Source organism: Cornus florida, unplaced genomic scaffold (genome assembly GCF_030987335.1).
Source record: "Cornus florida cultivar Cherokee Brave unplaced genomic scaffold, ASM3098733v1 CherokeeBrave_3.0.0_Hap2_Chr10, whole genome shotgun sequence".
Lineage (NCBI taxonomy): Eukaryota > Viridiplantae > Streptophyta > Magnoliopsida > Cornales > Cornaceae > Cornus > Cornus florida.
Genome location: NW_026775580.1, coordinates 23,489,183 through 23,515,913, shown reverse-complemented (window position 1 = coordinate 23,515,913; position 26,731 = coordinate 23,489,183). Strand labels below are relative to the sequence as shown.

Below are 26,731 nucleotides of genomic sequence, written 5' to 3'. Positions count from 1 at the left end.
ATCAAGAATTAAAATAAAAATATATATATATATATATATAAAACCTATATATACATATATATACACATATATGCATAGCTTCAAAGCTTCATCAATGGCAAGATTCATCATCAAGACATCATAGATCTATCATATAAAGCATGGATTCATGAAGAATAAGCTTGAAATCGAAAGAGGGAGCTCAGATCTTACCCAAAACCGAGAGATGAGATGAGAGGGAAATGAAATCTGAGATCCAAGATGAAAAAGAGAGATTCGAGATGAGGTGGAATCGCCGAAGGGTTCGCCGGAGGTGGGGAGGTGAGTTACAGCGGCGGGGGACGAAGGTGAGGGTGTTAGATCGATCTGTGGTATTGATCTAATAACATTTGGTCTGGTTTTTTAAAAAACATTCCGTTACCAATTCGATCGATCGATCTGAAATCTCAGATCGATCGAATTGTAATCGATCTCTCCTCACTAAAAGTCAAAATTATTATTATTTTTTAAAATTTAAAATTCAAAACAAAAAAAAAAATCAAAGAACAGAGATCGATCTCTCCAAGATCAATCTCAGATGAACTCCGATCGATCGTACATACAAAAACTTGCAGAGACATGCTCGATCGATGGGACAGAGAGCTAAAATATGCAGGTTGGATGCAGGTTCAAAAATTTTCTAAGTGTTGAGACTGCAGATCGATCTAAGATAAAGTTGGATCGATTGAAGAACTAAAGATCGATCTAGGAACAAGTTCGATCGATGGGACAGAGAGCTGAAATATACAGGTTTTCTTCGAACGATTGGACAGAGAGGTGATTGGATGCAGGTTTGATGCAGGTATGGAGTTCGATCGATTGAACTTCCTTAGAGTTCGATCGAACTTATGCAGAATGCTCATTTTCAACATGAAAGTGCATACAATCCTAATCACAGTTCCTAACAATGTATATGAACCTAAACCAAATATCTAGACTTCGCAAGAAATGAAATTTAAAATAGAAATAAGGGAGGAATAGGGTTGTAACACCCTACGAAATGTACTAGTCTTCAACGTTTCTAGCAAGACGTTGGGCTCTTTTAGCCCGGATCAAACATCTTGTAGTGCATCCCCTCATTGATGGGGTGATAAGTGCTTTGAACTTCACCCAACAAATGGTTCCCTAGAAAACTTGTTAGATTAGGCTCAAAAGAAATTTTTGGTCCTTGGTCAAAATGATCTTTGGGCTTCCATGCCCTTTTAAAACAAGATTTTGAAACTACTTTGTTGGAATTCAGGGTTGAAGATGAACTTTTTGGAATTTTGGTTTCACACAAAGACTCTATTCCTTCACATTTATGGTCATGATATTTCTATACAACATTCACTTCTTCATGCTTGTCAAATGAATTGGGGGTCGGATTGAAGATATTCAACTTCACCTTCATATGGCCAAATGAGATCTTCATTATTCCCGTCCTACAATTAATGTTGGCATTCGCGGTTGCCAAGAAAAGACGGCCAAGGATAACGGGAATTTGGCTTTTAGGGTTTGGGACCGGTTCCGTGTCAATGACAACGAAATCAACGGGGAAAAAGAATTTATCAGTCTTAATCAATACGTCCTCAATGATACCCCTAGGCTTTTTGATGGATCAGTCGGCAAGTTGCAAAACAACCAACGTCGGTTTCAAGTCTCCTAAGCCTAATTTGACATATATCGAGTATAGAAGAAGGTTAACACTTGCTCCTAAGTCTAAAAGAGCCCGATTAATGATATGATCTCCAATGATGCATGAAGTGGTAGGTGAACCGGGGTCCTTAAACTTTGGAAGAGTGTTATACTGCAAAATTGAGCTTACTTGCTCGGTTAAGACCACTTTCCTAGGTGCTTGGCTTTTGTTCTTCCTCTTTTGGGTGCATAAGTCTTTCAAAAACTTGGCATAAGCCGGAATTTGCTTGATTGCATCCAAAAGTGGAAGATTGACTTTCACTTACCTAAACCCATCTATAATTTCATTTGTTTTGGCCTTTTGCTTGTTAATTGAAATAGATCCTTTTAAGGCATCCGGAAATGGAGCTTTTGGTTCAAAAACCTTTTTAGAAATTTTCTTTGAAGTCTCTTCAACAGAAGAAGTTTTGAAATCATTTTGCAAATTTTTCTTTTCAAAATCACTTTTCAACATATTCTCATTTGAAAGATCATGCATATGCAATGAAGGAGGAATATGATGTGAAACGGGATGGGTGTCAACTTGTGGTTGCACCGGTTCACTCTCTTCATTGGACATACCCACTTGGTTGTCCACAATCTTCCCACTTCTCAAGGTAGTCACCACATTGACATGCTCTATTGTGTGACCTTTCGATGAGGAATGAGTCTCTACAACAAATTATTGCTTTTGTGGGGCATTTAAAGGCATTTTCCCTTTCTCTCTAGCATTTAAAGTACTAACTATTTGCCCTACTTGGGTTTCTAGCTTAGCAATGCATTGAGAATGAGAATGAAACAATTGAGTGTTCGCCTCTAGAGTGCCTAGAGCGATCAAAACTTTCTCTTCAAAAGCGGGACTCTTAGCATTTCCTTGAGAATATGATGGTTGATTAGGAAAATGAGAATTAGAAAATTGATTTCCTTGTGATTGAAATGATGATCTAAAACCTTGAGAACCTTGGCTTTGCATCGGAGGTGGAACGTACTTCCCTTGGAAACCACCTTGGGAAGGATTTAAGCCTTCCCCTTGGTTTCTCTAAGAGAAATTCGGGTGATTCCTCCAACTAGGATTATAGTGATAGCCATAAGGATTGTTCCCTTGATTAAGAAAAGTTGCATTGACTCGTTCATGATGCTCACTTTGCACATGTCCATGGGGACAATTGGAAGTAGAACGTAAAACACTTGAACAAGTCATACATGTCTCATTGGATGCATGATGGGAATGGTTAGGGACGGAAGATACTTGAATTGCCGAGTTTTGGTTAATCAAGAATTGATCAAACCTTTGAGATAAGGATTTCATCTCGGCGGCTATTTAAATGGTCAACTTAATGTAAGCCAACACTCTTCCTTCCACTTGAATTCCTACCATTCTTAGAAGATAAAGTTCGATACAAAGAATTTTCACTCATGCTCTCATAAAGACGCCACACGTCATCCTCATGCCTATTAATGTAAGAGCCACCCATGGAAGCATCAACCATGCCCTTGTAATTGTCCGGTAAGCTCTCAAAGAAATATTGAACAAATTGCCATTTGGGCATGTCATGATGTGGACACTTCTTAAGTAATTCATGAAACGTTTCCCCATTCTTATTCAAGCACCCTTATTTGCATTAGTTAAGTCCATTTGTAGTTCAATTATATATATTTTCTCCAGTTCTTTGTTCTGTGCAATTTTCAGGTTTGTCTGCAAAAAAAAAAAAAAAAAGGAAATTAAATGGAAGTTTTCGAAGGCTTGTTGAAGAGCAAATCATTTCGGGCGTTTGTATCCGGATATCTCCAAGAGGAATCTACTAAAATAGGTCCATGAAGTCCTTCTACAATGAAAAAGGGGTAAATGATTCTCAATAGGCCAATGCTAAATCCAAGTAAAAGATGTCCATAGCAAAAGGAGAAGAAAATGCATTCTGAGGCATCTTCGAGCGCTCGAAACACCACCTTCGAGCGCTCGTGCGGCACATATGAGAAATCCACTTGAGCTATTCCATGTCATACGAGAGCTCGGAGAAGCTTCGAGCACTCCAAATCAGAACAGAATGGTCCAAGGAAGCTTCGAGTGCTCCTACTTCAGCTTCGAGTGCTCCAAACCAAGGCAGAAAGACTTGAGGCTTCTTCGAGCGCTCAAAAACCCTTCTTCGAGCGCTCGTCCATGTTCTCGAGCCAATAAGTTTTTGTTCCAAGGCATTTTCAAGCGCTCGTACTACAATCTTCGAGTGCTCGAAGGAACATTGCAAACCCACTTGTGCCTTGATTCCCTCAATTTCTTATTTCCCTCTTTTATGAGTTGGTTGGAGTTGTTGTTTTGGAAAAAGTTGAGCCTTGTTCTGTGGGGGGTTTGGTAGACATCATGTCTACAAAAAGGAAAGGGGATCCATAAAAAGGGAATCTCATATATTTTTGCAGAAGGGGAGGAGAGAGAAGGGAGAGAGGATAAAGTTTTGTGTGGCTACAAGGTTGAGCTCGAAAAATGGGAGTTTCCCCCAAGCGTCTTCCTTCTTCTAGGGCATCCATGGGTAACTAACTCTTCCTCTAGAGAGGTGATGAAGCCCTCCCTTGTAAGCATGTTCTAGCTTAGTTCTAATTTGGGGATTGCAATGTATAATCTATGGTCTTTTCATGATCTAGAACACTTCATTTGTTGTAATGGATGTTGATGTACATGAATGATTTTTCTAAGTTGATTGTCTTGTTTTAGATGATGTCTTACATTAATCATATTGCTTATGTTTTCACAGTGACAATGCAAATAAGGTTATGAAATGGTTTAATGGCATGTTGATAGAGAACTTTGATAGTCCATTACTTAGGTAATCCCTTTGATGGTTTATGCTTAATTCCTAGCTTCATGTGCTTCATCATTTTGATTGAATGCTTGATGATCTTTTGCTTAAGATAGTGTATTTGATGCTACACCCTAGTTAGGTAGTTCAAATGTATTAGCTTTTGATGGATCATTCTTGTGTTGATTTAATGAACTTCTTAATGATCATAAGGCAACTATGTGTTGCTACATAATTCTTGACCATTACATATATATTGTCTATCCCCAATTTAGTCTTGATCTAGCATGTGTTTATGGTTTAGTGCGGATTCACTTCTCTAGTTCCCATTTTTATTGTCTTTGCCTCTTATTTTCTAGCATTTTTGTTTTATGCACATTTCAATTCATAATCTTAGTGACAATCCAACAAATCCTCTATAACCCCCTTTATCATTCTAAAAATGATTCTAGACACTTAGGTTGCCATAAACTAGCAGTCCCAGTGGTTCGACTTACCCGACCAATAGCCCTATTTTACAATGATTTGTGCTATTGCAAAGGTTGATGTATAATTGTCATACCGATCAATTTTTGGCGCCGTTGCCGGGGACTATAAACGGTTTTGCAAACAAGGTTTTAGGATTAACTTTGGTTTAATTGTTAAAATTGTGAGATTGTGAATATTTTCTTATCGGTTTCGATAACCTGTGTTTGAAGTGTTTCTATGAGATTCTAGGGATCGAAGGCTTATTGAGGGAATGCTAGCAAATTTGTAAGTCTAGACAACTTCAGGTAAGTTTTCGAAGCTCTAGTTTCGGATTTGTTAATATCGTGCCTGTATTAAATTTAGCAATAGTTAAGTTGTGAAGCCCTTGTCAAGGCTATTTTCTCATTTATTATCAATTGCAAGCATCGGTCCTTGTCATGGCCATTTACATTTCTGTCTTGATAATTGAGGAGAAAGGGAACATCGTATGTGGAGTTGATGGTGATGAATTGTTGTCTTGATTGTGCTATGTGTTGTTGATGTTTGGCCGTAGGTTACTTTCCTTACCAACTCTTGACTCGCCAGTTAATATAAATTCACTTGAAAGAACTCTTAGGAGAAACCTTAGGGAATCTGCTAGCACAAGAGAACTTGAAACTAAATTTAACACAATGGCTGAAAATGCAAGAAATGTCGAAAATGAGGGAATTAAAAATAATAGGGCTGAAATTCCAAATGTGGTTTCCATGACTCTTAGGGACCATTTCATCCCTACCACTTATGCTTCTCCCTCTTGCATAGTGATGCCAAATATTGAGGCCGCTCAACATGAAATCAAATCTAGCACCATCCAAATGCTTCCATCTTTTCATGGCTTGGAAAATGAGGACCCTTATAAGCACCTTGATGAATTCCTTGAAATATGCTCTACCATCAAGCTGAGGGGCTTCCCTAACAATGCTCTCCATTTGCATCTCTTCCCATTCTCCTTAAAAGATAGGGCAAAATACTGGTTGAACTCCCTTGCTGCAAATTCCATCACTACATGGGCTCAATTGCAACAAGAATTCTTAAAGAAATATTATCCAGTGAGTAAGACCAATCTAATGATTCGTTCTATTCTTAGCTTTTCACAAAGCGATGGGGAACAACTCCATAAGACTTGGGAAAGACTACAAGACCTCCTTAGGAAATGTCCGCACCACCTAATTCCAAAATGGCAATTGGTGCAAGCTTTCTATGCTGGTTTGACCGACACCCATAGATTCATGGTTGACTCCTCTTGTGGAGGGATGTTCATGTCCAAAAGTGTGGATGAGGCGTGGACCTTACTAGAGAATCTGAGTGAGAATTCATTACAACACAATTCTCTTAGGGTTCTAGCCTCAACCAATGCCAAGAACACCAACCCTTGTCAACCGAAGACAATGAGGTAAGAATCATCTCAAGTGGATGCCATAGCTCATAAATTCTATCAATTGATGGCACCACATCTATCTCCTTCCTTGTCTCAAAATTCAGCTAGTACAGTGTGTGCATCATGCACTAGTCCATTCCATCTCTCGGAAGATTGCCCCACACCGGAGCAATTCTCCAATCCCAATCAAGAGCAAGCAAATGCCATATTCTCAAGGCCCGAAAACAATCCATATTCCAACACTTACAATCCGGGTTGGAGAGATCATCCGAATTTTTCGTGGAGGCAACAAGCCCCACCAAATTCTCAATTTCAAAATCAAGGGCATCAAAATCAACCTTATTCTCAATTTCAAAATAGGCAATTTTAGGCCTCTTCAAGTTACCGTTCTCCATACAATCCAAATGTCTCCAATCAACCCCATGTGTTCCCAACTGATGAAATCGTGGCTGCAAACAAGCAAATGATGGAATCATTGAATAAGCAAATGATGGATTCTAACAAGCAACTCTTGACATCTTTACAACCCACTCTCCAAATAGTTCATTCTCATACTCAGTCCATAGCTAAGCTTGAGAATCAAGTGGGTCAAATAGCTAACTCCATGAATCAATTGCTCCAAAAGGACAAGGGTAAGCTTCCCGCTCAACCATTTGAAAATCCTAGAGGGATGCATGTGATTGACAAAACCCCTGAACATGTTCAAGCAATCACCACCCTTAGGAGTGGTCGAATTGTTGACAACAAGGTTGATGGAAACAAAGATGAGAAAATTTCTCCTTCGAAAAATCTAAATCCAAATACTAGCTCTTCTAATCCAAATCCTACTAATGAAAATCCCAAGCTTGTCACCCCAAATGTGGAAACTTCTTATGAGCCAAAAGCTCCATTTCCTCAACGTCTCCAAGAGTCGACACATATTGGGAATAAGAATTGTAAAATTCAAGACATGTGGGAAGTTTTCAAGCAAATGAAGATCAACTTGCCTCTCTTGGATGCTATCAAGCAAATCCCTCCCTATGCAAAATTTCTCAAGGATTTGTGCACTCAAAAGCGCATTTCCAAGAATCATTTGCCAAATAAAGTAAGATTAACTGAGAATGTTAGTGCTATCATTCAGCACAGCACTCCTCCAAAGTATAAGGATCCGGGTGTCCAAACAATTTCGTATGTCATTGGTGATAACAAAATAGAGAGGCCCCTCCTTGACTTAGGAGCTAGTGTGAACTTAATTCCATATTTAGTTTACTTACAGCTTGGGTTGGGAGATCTTAAGCCAACATCCGTGGTTTTGCAACTGGTCAATAGATTGGTTAAGCATCCACGGGGCATTCTTGAAGATGTCATAATTAAAGTGGACAAATTCTACTTCCTGGTAGATTTTGTGGTTCTTGACATGGAACCGGTCCATGATCCAAAAAAGCACATTCCCGTGATCTTTGGTCAGCCCTTCTTAGCTATGGCTAACGCTTCCATTAATTGCCGAACTGGGGTGATGGACATTACTTTTGGAAACATGCAAGTCAAACTCCACATCTTCCATGCAACTCAACATCCTTCCAATGAGGATGATTGTTTTCTTGTTGATGTCATCGATGAAGTGATTGAAGAATCTCTCCCCTTCATTCTAAGCAAAGATCCTCTTGAAACTTGCACGTCTCATTTTGATTTCTCAAACTTTGATATTGATCAATCCATCCAAGAAGTCAACTCTTTGCTTGATGTTGGTGCTATAATGGATACTCCTCCTTAGAAAATTCCGAAAGAACCGCTTCCTCAACTCTCCACTACTCCTTCGGTCCCATTATTGAAATCGCCACCACAACTTGAGCTAAAGTCGCTCCCGGTTCATCTCAAGTATGTATATCTTGGTGCAAATCAAACTCTTCCAGTCATCATTGCATCGGACCTTCTTGAGGACCAAGAAACCAGCCTTTTAGCGGTGCTATAAGAGCATAAAGAAGCTATTGGCTTGGCAGTGGCTGATTTGAAAGGAATTGACCCCTCTATTTGTATGCATCGCATTCATATGAAAGAGGACGCGAAACCTTCTAGAGAGGTCCAGCGCCGGTTGAATCCTAACATGAAGGAAGTGGTCATGAAAGAGGTGCTCAAATTGCTAGATGCGGGAATCATCTACCCCATCTCTGATAGCAAGTGGGTAAGTCCCACTCAAGTTATCCCCAAGAAATCCGGCCTCACCGTTGTTGAAAATTCAGCAGGTGAGCTCGTGCCACAACGAACCACCACCGGGTGGCGTGTGTGCATTGACTACCGGAAACTTAACTCTTCAACTAGAAAGGATCATTTTCCACTCCCATTCACTGATCAAATCCTAGAAAGGCTAGCTGGTTAGAGCTACTATTGTTTTCTTGATGGTTATTCCGGCTATAACCAAGTGGCAATCGCCCCCCAAGATCAAGAGAAAACAACCTTCACATGTCCCTTTGGAACTTTTGCCTATCGACGCATGCCTTTTGGGCTATACAATGCTCCGGCAACGTTTCAAATGTGCATGATGTCTATATTCTTTGCTATGGTTGAAAAGTTCTTGGAAGTTTTCATGGACGATTTTTCCGTCTTTGGCTCCTCCTTTGATTCTTGTCTCCATAATATATCGCTTGTACTCCAAAGATGCATGGAGACAAATCTAATTCTAAGTTGGGAGAAAAGCCACTTCATGGTCCAAGACGGCGTTGTTCTAGGACATGTCATTTCTAAATGGGGAATTGAGGTGGACAAAGCTAAGGTTGAGTTAATCTCTAATCTCCCTCCTTCGAATTCCATCCGTCAAATCCGTTCCTTCCTTGGCCATGCCGGATTCTATCGTCGCTTCATCAAAGATTTTAGCAAAACCTCTCGGCCCTTGTGCAATCTTCTTGCCAAAGATGTTCCATTCAGCTTTGATGAAGCTTGCATGGAAGCTTTCATTAAATTTCACACTCTCCTCTCATCCGCCCCAATCATGAAACCGCCAAATTGGTCTCTTCCTTTTGAGATCATGTGTGATGCATCTGATTATGCATTAGGCGCGATTTTGGGCCAACGTGTGGACAAGCTTCCATACGTAATCTATTATGCTAGTAAGACTCTTTCTGGTGCTCAACTAAATTACACCACCATTGAAAAAGAGTTGCTAGCTGTGGTGTACGCCTTGGATAAATTCCGCTCTTATCTTCTTGGCTCCAAGGTCATAGTTTTCTCGGACCATGCCGCTCTTAGGCACTTGCTGGCAAAAAAAGAGACCAAACCCCGCCTAATTCGATGGATACTCTTACTTCAAGAGTTTGACATTGAAATCCGGGACAAAAAGGGGACCGACAATGTTGTCGCAGACCATCCTTCTTGCTTACTCATTGAAAAATCTTCTGAATTTGCTGCGGTCCAGGACTCCTTTCCAGATAAGCAACTATTTCAAATTTCCCATTCAAGTCTCCCTTGGTTTACGAATATTGTCAACTATCTAGCGGTAGGCAAAATTCTACCCAATTGGTTCAAACAAGAAAAAGACTGATTCTTTTCCCAAGTCAAGCATTTCTTTTGGGAAGATCTAGAATTGTTCAAGTACTGCCCGGATCAAATCATCCGGAGCTGCGTTCCCGAAAATGAAACCACAAGTGTCCTACATTTCTGCTACACTCTTGCTTGTGGGGAACACTTTAGTGCCAGAAAGACTGCTGACAAAGTCCTTCAAAGCGGATTTTATTGGCCATCCTTGTTTCGGGATGCTTACAAATTCTGTAAATCTTGTGAGTGTTGCCAAAAGCTCAGATCCATGTCTAGGAGAGACATGATGCCCCTCACTCCCATCCTCATTATTGAAATTTTCGATGTGTAGGGGATCGACTTCATGGGACCATTTATATCTTCTTATGGCTATGAGTATATCCTTGTAGCGGTGGACTATGTTTCCAAATGGGTTGAAGCCGAGGCTACCAAAACTGATGATCATAAAGTTGTGATCCAGTTCATTCAATCTAACATTTTTAGTCGTTTTGGTACGCTCCGAGCAATCATCAGTGACGGTGGATCTCATTTCAGAAATCGTTATCTTAAATCCGTCCTCTCTAAATACTCTATCATTCACAAGGTTGCCACACCTTATCACCCTCAAACGAGTGGTCAAGTGGAGGTATCTAACCGGGAGATTAAGCATATCTTGGAAAAATCGGTTCGACCGAACCGCAAAGATTAGTCCTTGAGACTAAACGATGCACTTTGGGCCTACCGGACAGCTTACAAGACGCCCATTGGCATGTCGCCATATCGGCTTGTCTTTGGAAAAGCTTGTCATCCAGTCGAATTAGAGCACCGTGCTTATTGGGCCATAAAAAAGCTCAACTTTGATCTCAAACAAGCCTGTTTGACTCGCAAATTGCAACTCAATGAACTTGAGGAAATTCGAAATGATGCGTATAAAAGCGCAAAAATCTATAAGGCAAAGACTAAAGCATTTCATGACAAACATATTGTCAAAAAGTCTTTCGCCCCCAGACAGAAAGCTTGGCTTTTCAATTCTAGATTAAGACTCTTTCCCGGTAAACTCCGTTCACAGTGGGATGGTCCATATGTCATCACCGCCGTCTTTCCTCATGGTGCAGTCGAACTCCAAGATCCTACCAATGGATCTCTCTTTAAGGTTAATGGCCAACAGCTTAAGCCTTACATTGACGGCATAGTCCCAATCCGCAAAGTTGAGAAAGTCCTCTCGACGGACCCAATTTACGAGGACTAATGCATGATCTTGCTTCGTCTAGCTATCGACTTTAAATTTAGCAATCAAGGGAATAAATTCTTTCTATTTCTATGCTTCCCTAATTTTCAATTGCCTGAGCCTTGAAATTTTCTGGGAAATGACTAAGGAAAGCCAAAAACTTAACCTTGTTTGGAACTTTCTTAAATTGTGTTCCCAAAAATTCAAACTAGGTTTTCTTAGGCTTTCTGAAATTCTTGCTTTCATTCCCAGAAATTTTCAGCTTTATCCGGCATTTTCCTCGAAACTTTGAAATGGTACTCTTGTGCATGAGCTTTTATTTCCAGAATGCACTGGTTGTTCGAGGTTTCCCAAGTCCATCCGAATATTTAAGTTCTACATTGGCACTCTCTAACCTCATTGCCAATGTCGTACAGCAAAAATTGAAATCCATAGGACTTAGAGAAGTTTTGCACTGTAGTTCGAGCGCTCGTGAGTCTCCTTCGAGCGCTCGAATGTTCCAAAATGTTCACTGTTGGGTTTTCAAGCGCTCGTAACCTTTTGTTTGAGCACTCGGAGATACGAATTCTGTTACTGTCCCGTTTTCAAGCGCTCGTGTGTTGACATCCAGGTTTCCTTGCCATCCCAAAAGCCACACGAGCACTCGTACAACAATCTTCGAGTGCTCGTGACTGCCGAATCCTCACTGGATCATCTTCGAGCGCTCGAAGACCTTTCTTCGAGCACTCGTGCCTTGAAACCAATTTCGCCCAAACCTTCTGGCTCGTCTTCGAGCGCTCGAAGACCCTTCTTCAAGCGCTCGTGCTGATTCATCCCCCTTTAAATTGACTTTCCCTCTCCCATTTCTTTTCCATTAACTCATTCACTCCCCTTACCCCCACGACCTCACTCTTTCATTTCCCCTCCATAACTCCCCTAGCCTTCCCTCTCCCCCATTTATGCACCAATCCCCTATAAATACCCAACACTTCTATATTCCATCTTCATCCCATCCTTCATTCTCTCCATTCTCCTCTTAAGGTACGTTTCTCTCTTCTTTTCCTTTCCTTTTTGCTTTTTATTGTTTTCATTTTGAGGAGTGTGGGCATTGCATTTTTGGAGGTTTGGGTGTTTGTTGATGTTATTGCTCTAGGCTAGAGAGCTCTATTGTTCAAAAATTTTGGGTTTTATCATCCATTGCTCTCACTCTCACCTTCCCTCTCTCTTGGTGCCCACCAGGTGCTTGCTGAAATTCCCCATCCACGTCCACTTCTCCAAATGTCTTGTGCCGGACCTTCTCGCCGTCTTAGGCCATCTGCGGATGCCCCCGCTGTTAATCGTGAGCAACCCTGAGAACTTTGGCTCACAAAAAAGATTAACTATGAGCTTCTCTTTCTGCTCATGGATGTCTTTGACACTCTTCCCACCACTTCGTGGGCTACCGCAGAATTAGCTAACCGGCGCATTCAGCACATTTGCAAATTCGTTGCAAAGATCGCCTAGCCCTGCGTGGTACGACTGTTCCATCAAAACCTCAATTGTCCGGACGACCAGTCTAACACTCTCACCACTTCAATTGATGGCACTCTCTATTTATTCACTCTTGCTGACATTGTGACTATATCCGGCTGTCCTCTGGAGTGCCTCGATGATATTGTGAATCGTGAGAATCTTCCTTTATATGAGGAGCCTGATAATTTAATTGTGGAGCAAGTTGTTGTCGCCATTTGCAACATAGATAATCCTCATCGACCCCGGAGCTATACACTTAAATCCACCCTCCCTGAGCGCGTGTGGTTCTTTGACTCCGTGCATAAGCACAATATCTGCCCCTTGGTGCACAACACCGAGTGCCGAGGTCTGATGTTACAGGCTTTGTATGCCCTGGACTAAGGCCAATGGATCTCTATTCCGGAGCTCATTTGGAGCCAATTTATGCGGTTCTGGGACGACTGCCTTAACTCCCAGCACCAACAAGCCCAAGCTTGGGCTTTGCTGCTACCCTTCTTCATTACCAAGCTCCTGAAACACAAAGGTTTCATCATCCCGCCTCGTGAAGAAAAAGGAAAAAAGGTTCAGGCATTTACCATTCGCCGTTGGAATAATGTTCTTGGCCATTCTAGGCCCGTTGCTCCTCCTTCATCGGGATCCATCTCCTCCTTTTTTCGAGGATGATCCCATGGTTGAGGATGCTGAATGGGAGGAGCCCCCTATTGACTCTTAGCAGGACCATGCTTTTCTGCGAGCTAGCATCGCAGGTATCCATGCTCAGATGGATCGTTTTGAGCATACCTTGGCGGACTACAATAGGACAGTCTGAAAGGACTACTTGCGTGCGAAGGAGGACCGTCGTGTTGCAGCTGAGGACCGTCGTGTGGCACAGGATGAAAGGCGTGACACTCAATCCCTCCTCAATGCAATCCTTGCCCATTTTCCCCCTGGCCCGTAGCTAGTGGCCCGTTCGTGACCCGTCTTTTGTTTCACATGTTTATGTTTCTATTTTTTGTTGCTGTTCTAGTTTTTAAACTTGGGAATTTGTTTATGTAATAGTTGATCTGATTAGTCATGATAAAATTTCAGTTCCTTTTGTAATCATATCCACCTATTTATGAATGAAAATTCCCTCTTTTCTTTTATTGTCTGTTAATTATTTTCTTTTAATGTTTCATTGTTAATTCTGTCTTTTGTATCTTTCCCTCGCTGTTTCTCTCAGTGCAGGTTACACATTTCAAGTTTGGGGGCCTGTTTTTGTTGGACTTCACATGGGAGATTTTTGTCACCTCGCCATGCGCTGTCCTCTTTTTCTTGGTAATTTTTGTTCTTGTTATCCTCTCTACTTTTCAGTAGATGTTAGTTATTATCCCACATTGAGGACGATGTGTCATTCAAGTTTGGGGGTACAATATTGTATTTTTGGTCTTACATTTTTGTAAAGCAATGATATTGTAATTTGAAACTTGTCGGAGATGAAGCATATGTTTAATATCTTGTGTATAGAAGCAATCGTTGAGTTTTGAAAATAAAGAAAATTTGAAATGATCATGTTGATGCAATTTAGTCTGTATAAATGTTTCAATTAGATTCTCGTTGGATTTTATACTCTTTTATGCTTCATAATGCATAGATGCACACTGAAAACTTAACTGTGAGGTATGCAACTTGATTGACCTTGATCTTGACCTAGTTAATCTGATTTGATGAACCTAATAGATGGATACCTTTGGCATGATAATAAATAAAAATTAAAAAAAATAAAAAAATAAAAAAGAAGAAGAAGATAAATGCCAGTTTGAGTTTGTAACCTTTCCAACTTAAGATATTAAGCCCAAGGAGTGTCTCTACACTTAGCACCCTAGAACCATCTGGTTTGGAAGTTGTTGGCCTAATGCTTGCTACATGTGTTGGTTAGAAAGCTTAAAAGACTTAGACATTGCACGGTCATTCAAATATATATATATATATAATAAACAGGAGTTCGTAGTATTGCCAATTCGAGCTATTAAGCCCTAGAAGTGTCTCTACACTCAACACCCTAGAGCCATCTGGTTTGGGAGTTGTTGGCCTAACCTTTGCTACATGGGTTGGTTAGAAAGTTTAAGGGACTTCGACATTGCACAACCATATTATGTAAAAAACAGACAGTTGTAGTTTGAATAAATTCATGCCTTAGTGACTTCATTTAAAAAGGAAAATTCAATGATTTGAAGACTTGTGTCTTGAAATTGGAAAAAGAAAGTAAAAGCCACATGTTGGGAATCCGGTTCACTTCCACTGAAGTTAGAGTTGATTTCTATTCAAGAGATGACAATTGAATTATTTATATAGACTATGATGTTGATGCATGCATGTTGAAACGTGTTTAGCCAATTTTTGAATCAAAGGCTTCATATATGCAAGATAGTCTACCCAATGACCCCGTCTCCAGTTCTTTATCCGTTTCAAGTTGTATTTGAGCTATGCATGTATTTCATTTTGCTATGGTTGATATTTTTGGGGAGCAATCCAATGGTTGTCATTCGTTGAGTTTTTCATTTTGCTATGTGATTAGCAAAATGTAAGTTTGGGGGTGTGATAAGTGCCGAATATTGCATATTCAAGTGCCCTTATTTGCATTAGTTAAGTCCATTTGTAGTTCAATTGTATATATTTTCTTCAGTTCTTTATTCTGTGCAATTTTCAGGTTTGTCTGCAAAAAAAAAAAAAAAAAAAAAAAAAAAAAAAAAAAAAAAAAAAGGAAATTCAATGGAAGTTTTTGAAGGCTTGTTGAAGAGCAAATCATTCCGGGCATTTGCATCCGGAGATCTCCAAAAGGAATTTGCTAAAATAGGTCCATGAAGTCCTTCTACAATGAAAAAGGGGTAAATGATTCTCAATAGGCCAATGCTAAATCCAAGTAAAAGATGTCCATAGCAAAAGGAGAAGAAAATGCATTCTGAGGCATCTTCGAGCGCTCGAAACACCACTTTCGAGCGCTCATGTGGCACATATGAGAAATCCACGTGAGCTATTACATGTCATATGAGCGCTCGGAGAAGCTTCGAGTGCTCTAAATCATAACAAAATGGTCCAAGGATACTTCGAGTGCCCCTACTTCAGCTTCGAGTGCTCCAAACCAAGGCAAAAGGACTTAAGGCTTCTTTAAGCGCTCGAAGACCCTTCTTCGAGCGCTCGTCCATGTTCTCGAGCCAACAAGTTTTTGTTCCAAGACATCTTCGAGCGCTCGTACTGCAATCTTCGAGCGTTCGAAGGAACATTACAGACCCACTTGTACCTTGATTCCCTCAATTTCTAATTTCCCTCTTTTATGAGTTGGTTGGAGTTGTTCTTTTGGAGAAAGTTGAGCCTTGTTTTATGAGGGGTTTGGTAGACATCATGTCTACAAAAAGGAAGGGGGATCCATAAAAAGGGGATCTCATATATTTTTGCAGGAGGGGAGGAGAGAGAAAGGAAAGAGGATAGAGTTTTGTTTGGCTACAAGGTTGAGCTCAAAAAATGGGAGTTTCCCCCAAGCTTCTTCCTTCTTCTAGGGCATCCATAGGTAACTAACTCTTCCTCTAGAGAGGTGATGAAGCCCTCCCTTGTAAGCATGTTCTAGCTTAGTTCTAATTTGGGGATTGCAATGTATAATCTATGGTCTTTTCATGATCTAGAGCACTTCATTTGTTGTAATGGATGTTGATGTATATGAATGATTTTTTTAAGTTGATTATCTTGTTTTAAATGATGTCTTACATTAATCATATTGCTTATGTTTTCATAGTGAAAATGCAAATAAGGTTATGAAATGGTTTAATGGTATGTTGATAGAAAACTTTGATAGTCCATTGCTTAGGTAATCCCTTTGATGGTTTATGCTTAATTCCTAGCTTCATGTGCTTCATGTGCTTCATCATTTGATTGAATGCTTGATGATCTTTTGCTTAAGATAATGTATCTGATGTTATACCCTATTTAGGTAGTTCAAATGTATTAGCTTTTGATGGATCATTCTTGTGTTGATTTAATGAACTTCTTAATGATTATAAGGCAACTATGTGTTGCTGCATAATTCTTGACCATTACATATATATTGTCTATCCCCAATTTAGTCTTAATCTAGCATGTGTTTAAGGTTTAGTGCGGATTCACTTCCCTAGTTCCCATTTTTATTGTCTTTGCCTCTTATTTCCTAAATTTTTGTTTTATGCATATTTCAAAACATAATATTAATGACAATCTAACAAATCCTCTATAACCCCCTTTATCATTCTAAAAATGATTCTAGACACTTAGATTGCCATAAACTAGCAGTCCTAGTAGTTCGACTTACCCGACCAATAGCCCTATTTTACAATGAGTTGTGCTATTGCAAAGGTTGATGTATAATTGTCATACCGATCACATTCCCGTGTGAAAACTCTCGAATTGAGGTTCTCATGGCATTGGTCTTAAAAACTGAGTAGTACTTCTTCAAGAACTCTTGTTGCATTTCTGCCCAAGAAGTTATTGAAAAGGGCCTAAGATTGTTTAACCAATATTTTGTCTTATCTTTAAGGGTGAATGGAAAAAGTTTAAGCCTCAAGACCTTTTCCGGCATGTCCATGTATCTCATGGTGGAACATACTTCAAGAAATTCATCCAAATGCTTGTAAGGTTCTTCACTTGGAAGTCCATGATAGTTAGGAATCATTTGAATGGTTTGTGGTTTAATCTTATAGTGGTGTGCTCTAAATGGTGGCAATTGATTGCATGTGGGTGCATTGTATTCATTAGGCATATAGTGATCTCTTAAAGCAAGGCAAGGGGAGGATTAGCAATTGGAGGTGCAACATGGGCACCTTGATTGACTTGAATGATGGGAGGTTGTGGATCATAGATTAGCCTTGGCATTCCAAATGAAACTTGGCCTTGTTGTTGTAGTGAGTGAATGAATGGCCTCGGCATGCCTAATAGTACTTGCATGTTATCATGATGCACATTGGGGTGGAGGATACCTTGTTGTTCTATGTGACCAAGGTCCTCCACATGGTCCTCATTATGTCCTTTCATTGATGAAATGGATTGACTAGAACTTCCTCTTCCCCTAGTGTTTCGAACAACGGATTCAAGACGACAATTAAGAGGGACAAGACTAGGTTTCAATGATCTACGACCATGCATGCACAACAAAACACAACAAGCAACAAGTAATGAACAAACACTTCACCATTGCAACAAATCAACAATCAACAAACTTCTTCCACATACAATGATCCTATACTAATACAAGCCTTCACGCGGACCGATGACTTAACTAGAGATTGAGTTAAGAAAGAGCTTACAAAGGGTCCTTTATCACTTCAATTCAATTTTCAATTTTAGCCTTGCAAATTTTTTAGATTTTAGCTTTTTCCTTACTTTTGCTTAGCTCCTTGCTTGAAATGCTCCTTTACTCACCTTTTAGTTCAATGCACCTAGTCAAACAAGAACCAACACAATAAGTAACCAAAATGAAAATGAAAACAAAGTAAAGACACGATCAAAAGACTATAAATTTCTAATTGATTCCACAAATACGACGTTACCTTCAATCAATCCCTGGCAATGGCGCCAAAAACTTGGTGTGTTCGTCGTCAACAACCCAAAGTTTGTGTAAAAGAAAGTGGTGTTGGACTATGGGGAGTGTGGCCAAGTTTTACATTTATAATACGCCACTACTACCTTTCACTAAAAATATAGTTAAGGCGAGTAGGGATCGTCCCAAGGGATTGGTGGGTCGTATTAGGTTGTGGAATCGAGATTAGGGTTAGTAGGTCGAGTGATCAAAAGATTGGTTGGTGGTTGAATTACACTAAGATGCAATTTATACTAAAGTAGGCAATTAAATGTAATGGAGAGAAAATAAGATAGAGATCTTGGGGTTTAGAGATCACCACTAAATATAGCTTTTCTACACTTCTTAATGAATGATTAATGAGGGGAAAAACATGTATTGCAACATAGTGTGTGTGTGTGATTGTTTCAACAAGCATAGATGACAAATTAAGCATATATTATCTAAACAACATGGTGGATAGCACAATATATCAAACTAAGCCATTAATCATTTCTTTAATCTCATAATCCAAACACATCACAAGGTTAGATATATATGCTACTTGCTTTCATAAGTATGGAACATCAAACAACAAGCATGGATTGTCCTCTCATTTAACATCTAAACTACAATTATACTACAATTAAGCTAATGACATGAAATTAAACTAATTAAACTAAAGGAGATGCACAATCCATCAAGAAATGAGTATGAACCATCAAATAAACCACAAGAGCATTCCATTAAGCACTATATCTTGACAATCTCTAAATCTATAACATTAATACACATAGACATGCATCAATAATACAAGAAATAGAGACAAACACATGAACATCTATTCCAGCATACATAGATATATGGATAGAATGAAATGATTAATTGGAAGCATTAAACCACACAAATCATTGAATAAACAAGATCTATATATATAAAAGTGTCAAAACATGTATCACAATACAAATCCCCTCAAAAATACATAAATCAAGATGTATAAAACATGCTTAGGGCTAACTCCAACCCCAAGAGGATGCCTAGCCACTCATGGATGGTGTCTTCAACCTTCAAGGGCTAACTCCATGGTAGAGATTGCTCCTCTTCTTGGTTGATGGAAGAACTCCAAGCTTGTATCTCTAGCCTCCTTTCTTTTTTTCTTCCTCACTAAGAATATGGAAATTTGTGTCTCTAGTGTATGTATCTAGCATATGTCAAGAATGGCTCATATTCCTTATATAGGTAGGTTAAAATGTCACCCTAATGAGCTGGGCTCGTACACCAATATTCCTTTCAATGATTGGATATGAGACAACTTTTAATGAGCTGGAAATTGGATTTTCTTGGGCTTTAAGGAAGTTCGATCGATCGAACTTGTGGTGAGATCGATCGAACATGGCTGAGATCTATCGATTTTAAGTTGGATCGATCCTCTATTGCGGCGCCTTTTTGGATAAAGAAAAATCTGAGATATTTTGAAGATATTTTTGGGAAAGAGACAAGTGTGGTAGGTAGGGTGATACAACTGGATAAGATGGAATCTTTTCGATCGATCGGAAGAAAGTTGGATCGATCGAACTTTGTGAGATCTTTGGATAAGGACAAAAGAGCTTGGATCCATCTTGAAATGCTGAGATTGATGAACTTTCGATCGATCGAATATTTTCTGAGATCGATCGAACTTGCTAAATTTCCACCACTTGCTTCCTTTTGCCCCCACTTTGCTCCTTTCTTTGATTCATCTCAAGATTACTTCAATTATACTCTTATTTAGCTGAGTTAGCTTATTTTGGGGATAAGTACCTGAAAATGGAAATAATACAAAATCAATCTAAAGCGGAAAAATAAGACAGATAAAGGTTCTAAAATACCTAAACTTAAGGGCTTAAAATGCGCACTTTTCAGCGCTCATCAAACAGAAAACCATGCTCCAGTGTGGGTAGCATACAATGCTATTAAGAACTCTTACCCCCGCTGTACCTTATGACCTATTGGATGAACATTCCATTTCAGAACCTAATTGAAAAACCACATAGCCTTAGGTAGGGAGGACTTGCTGGCACAATTCTTCTTCTTCTTGTCACCATACTTCCCGGCACACATATCCTTAACAATAAAATGCACGGTAAGTTTTTCTGGGAACTTGCCAAAACGTAGCTCCCCATTCTCTGCTAGCAAGTTAGTGGGGCACAAATGTGGACACCCCAATCTTGGGCTATGTCCAAGACACCAAAGTAAATTCAGACACCATCAATGGTTGTAGCTAATATTTCTAGCGCATCGCTAAACCATTCCATATTCTGATAAAATAAGCGCACAATATGGGGATATGCAACCTTTGCAGCTAGTCTAAAAAGGCAGGACAAACGCCTCCTTTCAAATTCTAATACTGCCCATTCAGTTGTGTCATTGTGACGAAACGTACATTCAATGTCGAAGGTAGTCTCAAATCCAGACGTTTGGTACGCCACGTGGCTTTGGGAGTCGCTTTAGAGGGTTTGAAACGTTTGGAAGAAGAAACACGAGTCATTTCTTAAAGAGTGGAATAAATGGGAATTAGTGCAGGCTTTATAGTAAAAAGTTTTTAGACACCCACTTTGTAATGAACTGCAGCTTCAACCAAGTGTAACAACTCTACTGCAATGATAAACCAAAATCCGAATCAATTAATCCGCAAAATTCAACAACCAAACTTCCCCAATCACTAATTCAACTCTAAACAATTAACCAAATCAAACACCCAATTTGGCCACTGTGAAATTTTTATTTATTTATTCATTTATTTTTTTTTGTAAACATCAATTCAAATTTTTGTAAACTATCAATTCAAGTCCAAAACAATTAACCACAATTACAACTAAATTATGAACAACCCAGTTCAACCAAAAAAAAATTTCAATATCTTATTAGCTACAATAACTTATTCTTGTTTTTTTTTTTTTTTTTTGTTAGAATGATAAAAATTTTGTAATTCTTTCCACACAATTACTGAACTCCGAATCAAATATTGGTGGTGCCAAATATTTCAATCCTTAATTTTGTGGTCTTGTGTGCATGCAGCAATTTGTTGGTGGAGAAGATTTGAACTCCAGCTTTAGTATCGATGGATATCAATCCAATGAGTACTTTTTATGGCTTGATCAAAACCCCAAATAGTTCTTTTTTTTTTTTTTAAAGACCTATAACCTCTATTGCAAAGAAACCCAATCAACAACTCAATTCGTAAGCAAAAGAGAACCCAATTAACACCTCAACCTACAGTGCAGACTACTGCCAACAACCACCATAAAATCAGCACTTACCCGAAACAATTAACCGCAAGGAGATCGGCGACCCACAACTCGAGCTCGCTAAAAGCGCCGGAGAACGGCGAATCACGAGCTCGCCAGAAAAGAACCCAGCCGGAATCGCTGGAGAAGAACCAGGAAACGGCGCTGCTGCTGCCTTTTTTATATATTTTTTTGTATTTTTATACCTACAACTCGAAACAATTACCCCCAAGCAAACGAGAACGACGAAGCCAAAATCGCCGTAGAGACCCAGCCGAAATCACTGGAGAGAACCTAGCCGGAATCGCTGGAGAAGCGAAGCGAAGAACCCAACTAGTTAGAAATTTCAGCATTTAACGTCGAAGAACCCAAAGCGAAGTGAAGAACCAGTCAAAATCATTGGAAATTTCAGCATTTTACAGTTTAAGCGAAGCGAAGGCCGAGTCTCAAATCGTGGCCGGAAAAGAACTAAGCCAAAATCGCCGGCGGGACCCAGCTAAAATGGCCAGAGAACAGCGACCCAACCGCAACGCCGTTGAACGACCCAGCCAAAATCGCCGGAGAACAGCGACCCAGCCGCAACGCCGTTGAACGACCCAACCGCGACCGCCGGAAAATGAGACAAATGAGAGAGACCCGAGACTGAGAAAGAATAGCTCGGCCTTTTGGCCAGGAGCTTGCCGGAAATAAAGAACTCCATGACTGGAAGTTGCGCTTGAAATTTCAGAGACGGCGGCCTGAGGTTGGGGTGGGTTTGATTCGGCCGGAGCTGGTGATAGTAGTGTGGTGCTCGATGTTGAGATATGAGAGGTGAGGGGTGATGAGGGAAGATTGAGGCAGCTAGGGTTATGAGGGTTAGAGAGATTCGGCGAGTTTTTGGGTAAGTGTAGCTAGGCGATGGAGAGAAGTTAGGCAGCTAGGCGATGGAGACAAGTGAGGGCTAAAAAGAGGTGCTCGATCTAGATCCCTCAAGCGAGGGATCGATAATGTTAGGCAAAAAATTTCTCCTTCACTATAAAATGAGAAAGTGGAAACACAGGTAAAATCCACTTAGGCATTTTCTGGGTTGCATTCTGCCAGAATTGATCTCCCACTGTGGGGATCGATCTTTGCTTTTATTTATTTATTTATTTATTTAATTTTATTTTTTATTGTTCTTTTATAAAAAATAAAAATAAAAAAAACTAAACTAAAAAGAATATATATACTAAAATGAAAAATAGATAAAAATAAAAATAATAATAAATAAAATTGAAATAAAATCACTAACCAATCTATACTAACTAGCACTATTTTATTATTATTTTTTTAAAATTTAAGCAAAACTAAAAAGAAAAATATATATACTAAAATGAAATATATAAAATAAAAACAAAAATAATAATATCAAAAATTAAAATAAAATCAAATACCAACCTACACTACCCATTACAACAATTTTTATTTTATTTTATTTTATTTATTTCTTCTTATTTATTTATTTATTTTTTTTTTTTTGAAATTATGAAATGCATAAATGTACAAAAGGAAAAAGAAAGAATAAATAAATAAATAAATAAAATAAAATAATAAAATGCAAATTAACATGCAACGAATGAGGAACTCGATACAACTAGTGTTTAACGTCGCTAGAAAGACGTGAGATGCTCTCAATCTTCAAAGTAAATGGGATCCACCAAGTGAGCGAATTCCATATTTCTTTGAAGAGTTTGTCCATCAATGAATGGTTTAAGCCTTTGACCATTAACCTTGAAAGTCCCTTCATCTTTCAGATTTTGAAGTTCAACCGCCCCATGAGGTGAGATGGAGATGATGAGATAAAGGCCTTCCCATTTGGTTTGAAGCTTTCTAGGAAAGAATTTGAGCTTAGAGTTGAATAACCATGCCTTTTGACCGGCCTCAAATGACCTTTCCACAATATGTTTATCATGAAATGCTTTTGTCCTTGCCTTGTAGATTTTTGAACTATTATAGGCATCATTTCTTAATTCCTCTAACTCATTGAGTTGGAGCAAACGGTCCATTCTAGCCTTATCAAGATCAAAGTTGAGACTTTTTATTCCCCAAAGTGCTTTGTGTTTTAGCTCAACCGAAAGATGACAAGGCTTCCCATAAACAAGTCTATATGGAGATATGCCTATTGGAGTCTTGTAAGTTGTCCGATAAGCCCACAAAGCATCATTCAATTTCCTTGACCAATCTTTTCGGGTCGGATTGACAGTTTTCTCAAGAATATGCTTGATTTCCCTATTTGACAACTCGACTTGCCCACTTGTTTGGGGATGGTAGGGAGTGGCCACTTTATGTGTGACAGAGTATTTCAAAAATAATTGCTTCAAGAATTGATTATAGAAATGTTTTCCTTCACCACTTATCATAGCCCTTGGCATACCAAAACGAGCAAAAATGTTCGATTTAACGAATGCAATTACCACGGAGTGGTCATTCGTTTTAGTAGCACAAGCCTCAACCCACTTTGAAACATAATCAATGGCAACGAGAATGTATTGAAAGTCATAAGACATTGGGAATAGTCCTCTAAAATCTATGCCCCATACATCGAAGATTTCAACTACAAAGACTGAAGTTAAGGGCATCATGTCTCTCTTTGACATTGATCTCAACTTTTGGCACCGAACACACACCTTGCAAAAGTTGTAGGCATCTCAGTGTTACTGGGCCAAAAGAGCCCACTTTGAAGAACCTTCAAAGCGGTCTTTTTTCCACTAAAATGCCCACCACAAGCAAGTGTGTGACAAAACACAAGGACTCTCGGAACTTCACTTTCCGGCACACATCTCCTTATGATTTGATCTGGGCAATAATGAAATAGAATGGGATCTTCCCAATAGTATTTTCGGATGTTAGCAAATAATCGGTCCTTTTCTTATTTTGACCAATTAGTGGGAAGTTTGCCGATTGCAAGATAGTTAACAATGTCGGCGAACCAAGGCAACGTCCCATATGAGATTTGAAAGAGTTGTTCATCCGGAAATGATTCATGAATTTCAAGATTTGGAGAAGATTCAACCATTAATCTAGATAGATGATCAGTAACAACATTACCGGAGCCCTTTTTGTCCTTGATTTCAAAGTCAAATTCTTTAAGAAGTAGGATCCATCTTATCAAGTGAGGTTTGGTTTCTTTTTTCATCAAAAGATGCCTAAGACCAGCATGATCGGAAAACACAATTACCTTGGATCCTAAGAGATATGACCGAAATTTATCAAGGGCATATACTACGGCAAATAATTCTTTCTCGGTGGTAGAATAGTTTAATTGCGCACCTGAGAAAGTCTTACTTGCATAGTATATAGCACATGGTAGTTTACCTACCCTTTGTCCCAAAACAACACCCATTGCGAAGTCGGAAGCATCACACATAATCTCAAATGCTAAGGACCAATTTGGAGGTTACATGATAGGAGTGGATGATAGAAGAGTGCGAAGTTGATGAAAAACATTTAAGCATGCTTCATCAAAGACAAATGGAGGCTCCTTAGCAAGAAGGTTGCACAAGGATCTAGCAATTTTGCTAAAGTCTTTGATTAACCGGCTATAAAAACCGGCATGTCCTAGAAAGGAGCGGATTTCTCTCACTGTAGTAAGTGGAGACAATTCAGAAATCAGCTAAACTTTTGCTCTATCTACTTCTATTCCTCTTTTAGAAATGACATGTCCAAGCGCGATTCCTTCTTGAACCATGAAGTGGCTCTTTTCCCTACTTAACATAAGATTAGTCTCACGACATCTTTGAAGCACTTTTTTGAGATTTTGGAGACACGAATCAAATGAGGACCCAAAAACTGAGAAGTCATCCATGAAGACTTCTAAATACTTTTCCACTATGTCTGAAAAAATTGACATCATACACCTTTGGAAAGTGGCAGGAGTATTACATAATCCAAAAGGCATCCGTCGATAAGCAAATGTACCGAAAGGACATGTGAAAGTGGTCTTTTCTTGATCCAATGGATCTAGGGCCACTTGATTGTACCCCGAGTAACCATCTAGGAAGCAATAGTATTGTTGCCCAGCCAATCTTTCTAAGATTTGGTCAATGAAAGGCAATGGAAAATGGTCTTTCCTAGTGGCGGAATTCAACTTTCTGTAATCTATGCAAACACGCTATGAAGTGGCGATGCGTTTTGAAATGAGATCACCCTTATCATTTTCAACAACTGTGATTCCCGACTTTTTAGGAACCACTTGAGTTGGACTAACCCACTTGAAATCAGAGATAGGATAAATTATTCCCGCATCTAAAAGTTTCACAACCTCCTTCATGACAACTTCCTTCATATTTGGGTTCAATCTCCTTTGAGCATCCTTAAATGGTCTTTCATCCTCTTCCATGTGTATGCGATGCATACAAATAGAAGGGTCAATGCCTTTTAGGTTAGCCACACTCCATCCAATGGCTTCTTTGTTAGCTTTAAGCACTTCCAAAAGATCATTCTCTTGGTTATTTTTAAGATTTGAAGCAATGATGACCAGAAGAGTCTCTTTTGGGCCTAAGAAGGAGTATTTAAGATTCAATAGAAGAGGCTTAAGCTTAAGAGTAGGAGAAGAGATGAGAGAAGGAACTGGTGGAGTACTAGAGAGTGAAGGAAGAGTTTCTTTCTTGCTTTTCCAAGGTGGGTAATCCAAAGTGGCCACAGAGTCCATCAAAGCATTCACCTCACTTATGGATCCTTCTATGTCAAAACCACAACTTTCAAACATTTCACAAAGGCACACCTCAAAAGGGTCCTTAGATAGAATAGAGGGAAAAGTCTCCTCTATGGTTTCATCCAAAATATCCACTAGGAAACACTCGTCTTCATCTGTGGGATGTTGACTCGCATTGAAAACATTAAGCTTAACCATCATATTTCCAAAAGAGATGTCCATAATACTGGATCTACAATTAATGGTGGCAGTGGCAGTGGCAAGAAATGGTCTTCCTAGGATAACTAGAATGTGGTTGGTAAGATTAGGGACTGGTTCAGTATCAAGTACCACAAAATCAACCGGAAAATAAAATTTATCAACCTTAATCAAGATGTCCTCAACAATTTCCCTCAGTTTCTTAATTGATATGTCGGCTAGTTGGATTACTACCGATGTTGGCTTTAAGTCCCCTAATCCTAATTGCAAGTAAACAGAGTATGGAATGGGATTGATACTTGCACCTAAATCAAGGAGAGTTCTACGAATCTCTTGGTTTCCAATAACACAAGAAATGGTTGGAGCACTCGGATCCTTGAACTTAGGAGGAGTGTTAGACAGAATGATGGAACTCACTTGTTCCATTAAAAACACTTTCTTAAGGTCTCTTCCCTTGCTCTTTCTCTTTTGTGTACACAAGTCCTTCAAGAACTTTGCATATGGTG

The 26,731-nt window shown here is 39.3% G+C and overlaps 1 long non-coding RNA gene across 1 annotated transcript; it reads right to left on the bottom strand.

Moving 5' to 3' along the window:
- Positions 1-17,704: 17,704 nt before the first annotated feature.
- LOC132278536 (uncharacterized) lies at positions 17,705-22,776 on the bottom strand. Its single transcript, XR_009471071.1, has 2 exons — positions 21,389-22,776; positions 17,705-17,970 (listed from the first exon to the last, which is right to left on the bottom strand). It is a non-coding gene; the product is annotated as an uncharacterized LOC132278536 (long non-coding RNA).
- Positions 22,777-26,731: the final 3,955 nt, after the last annotated feature.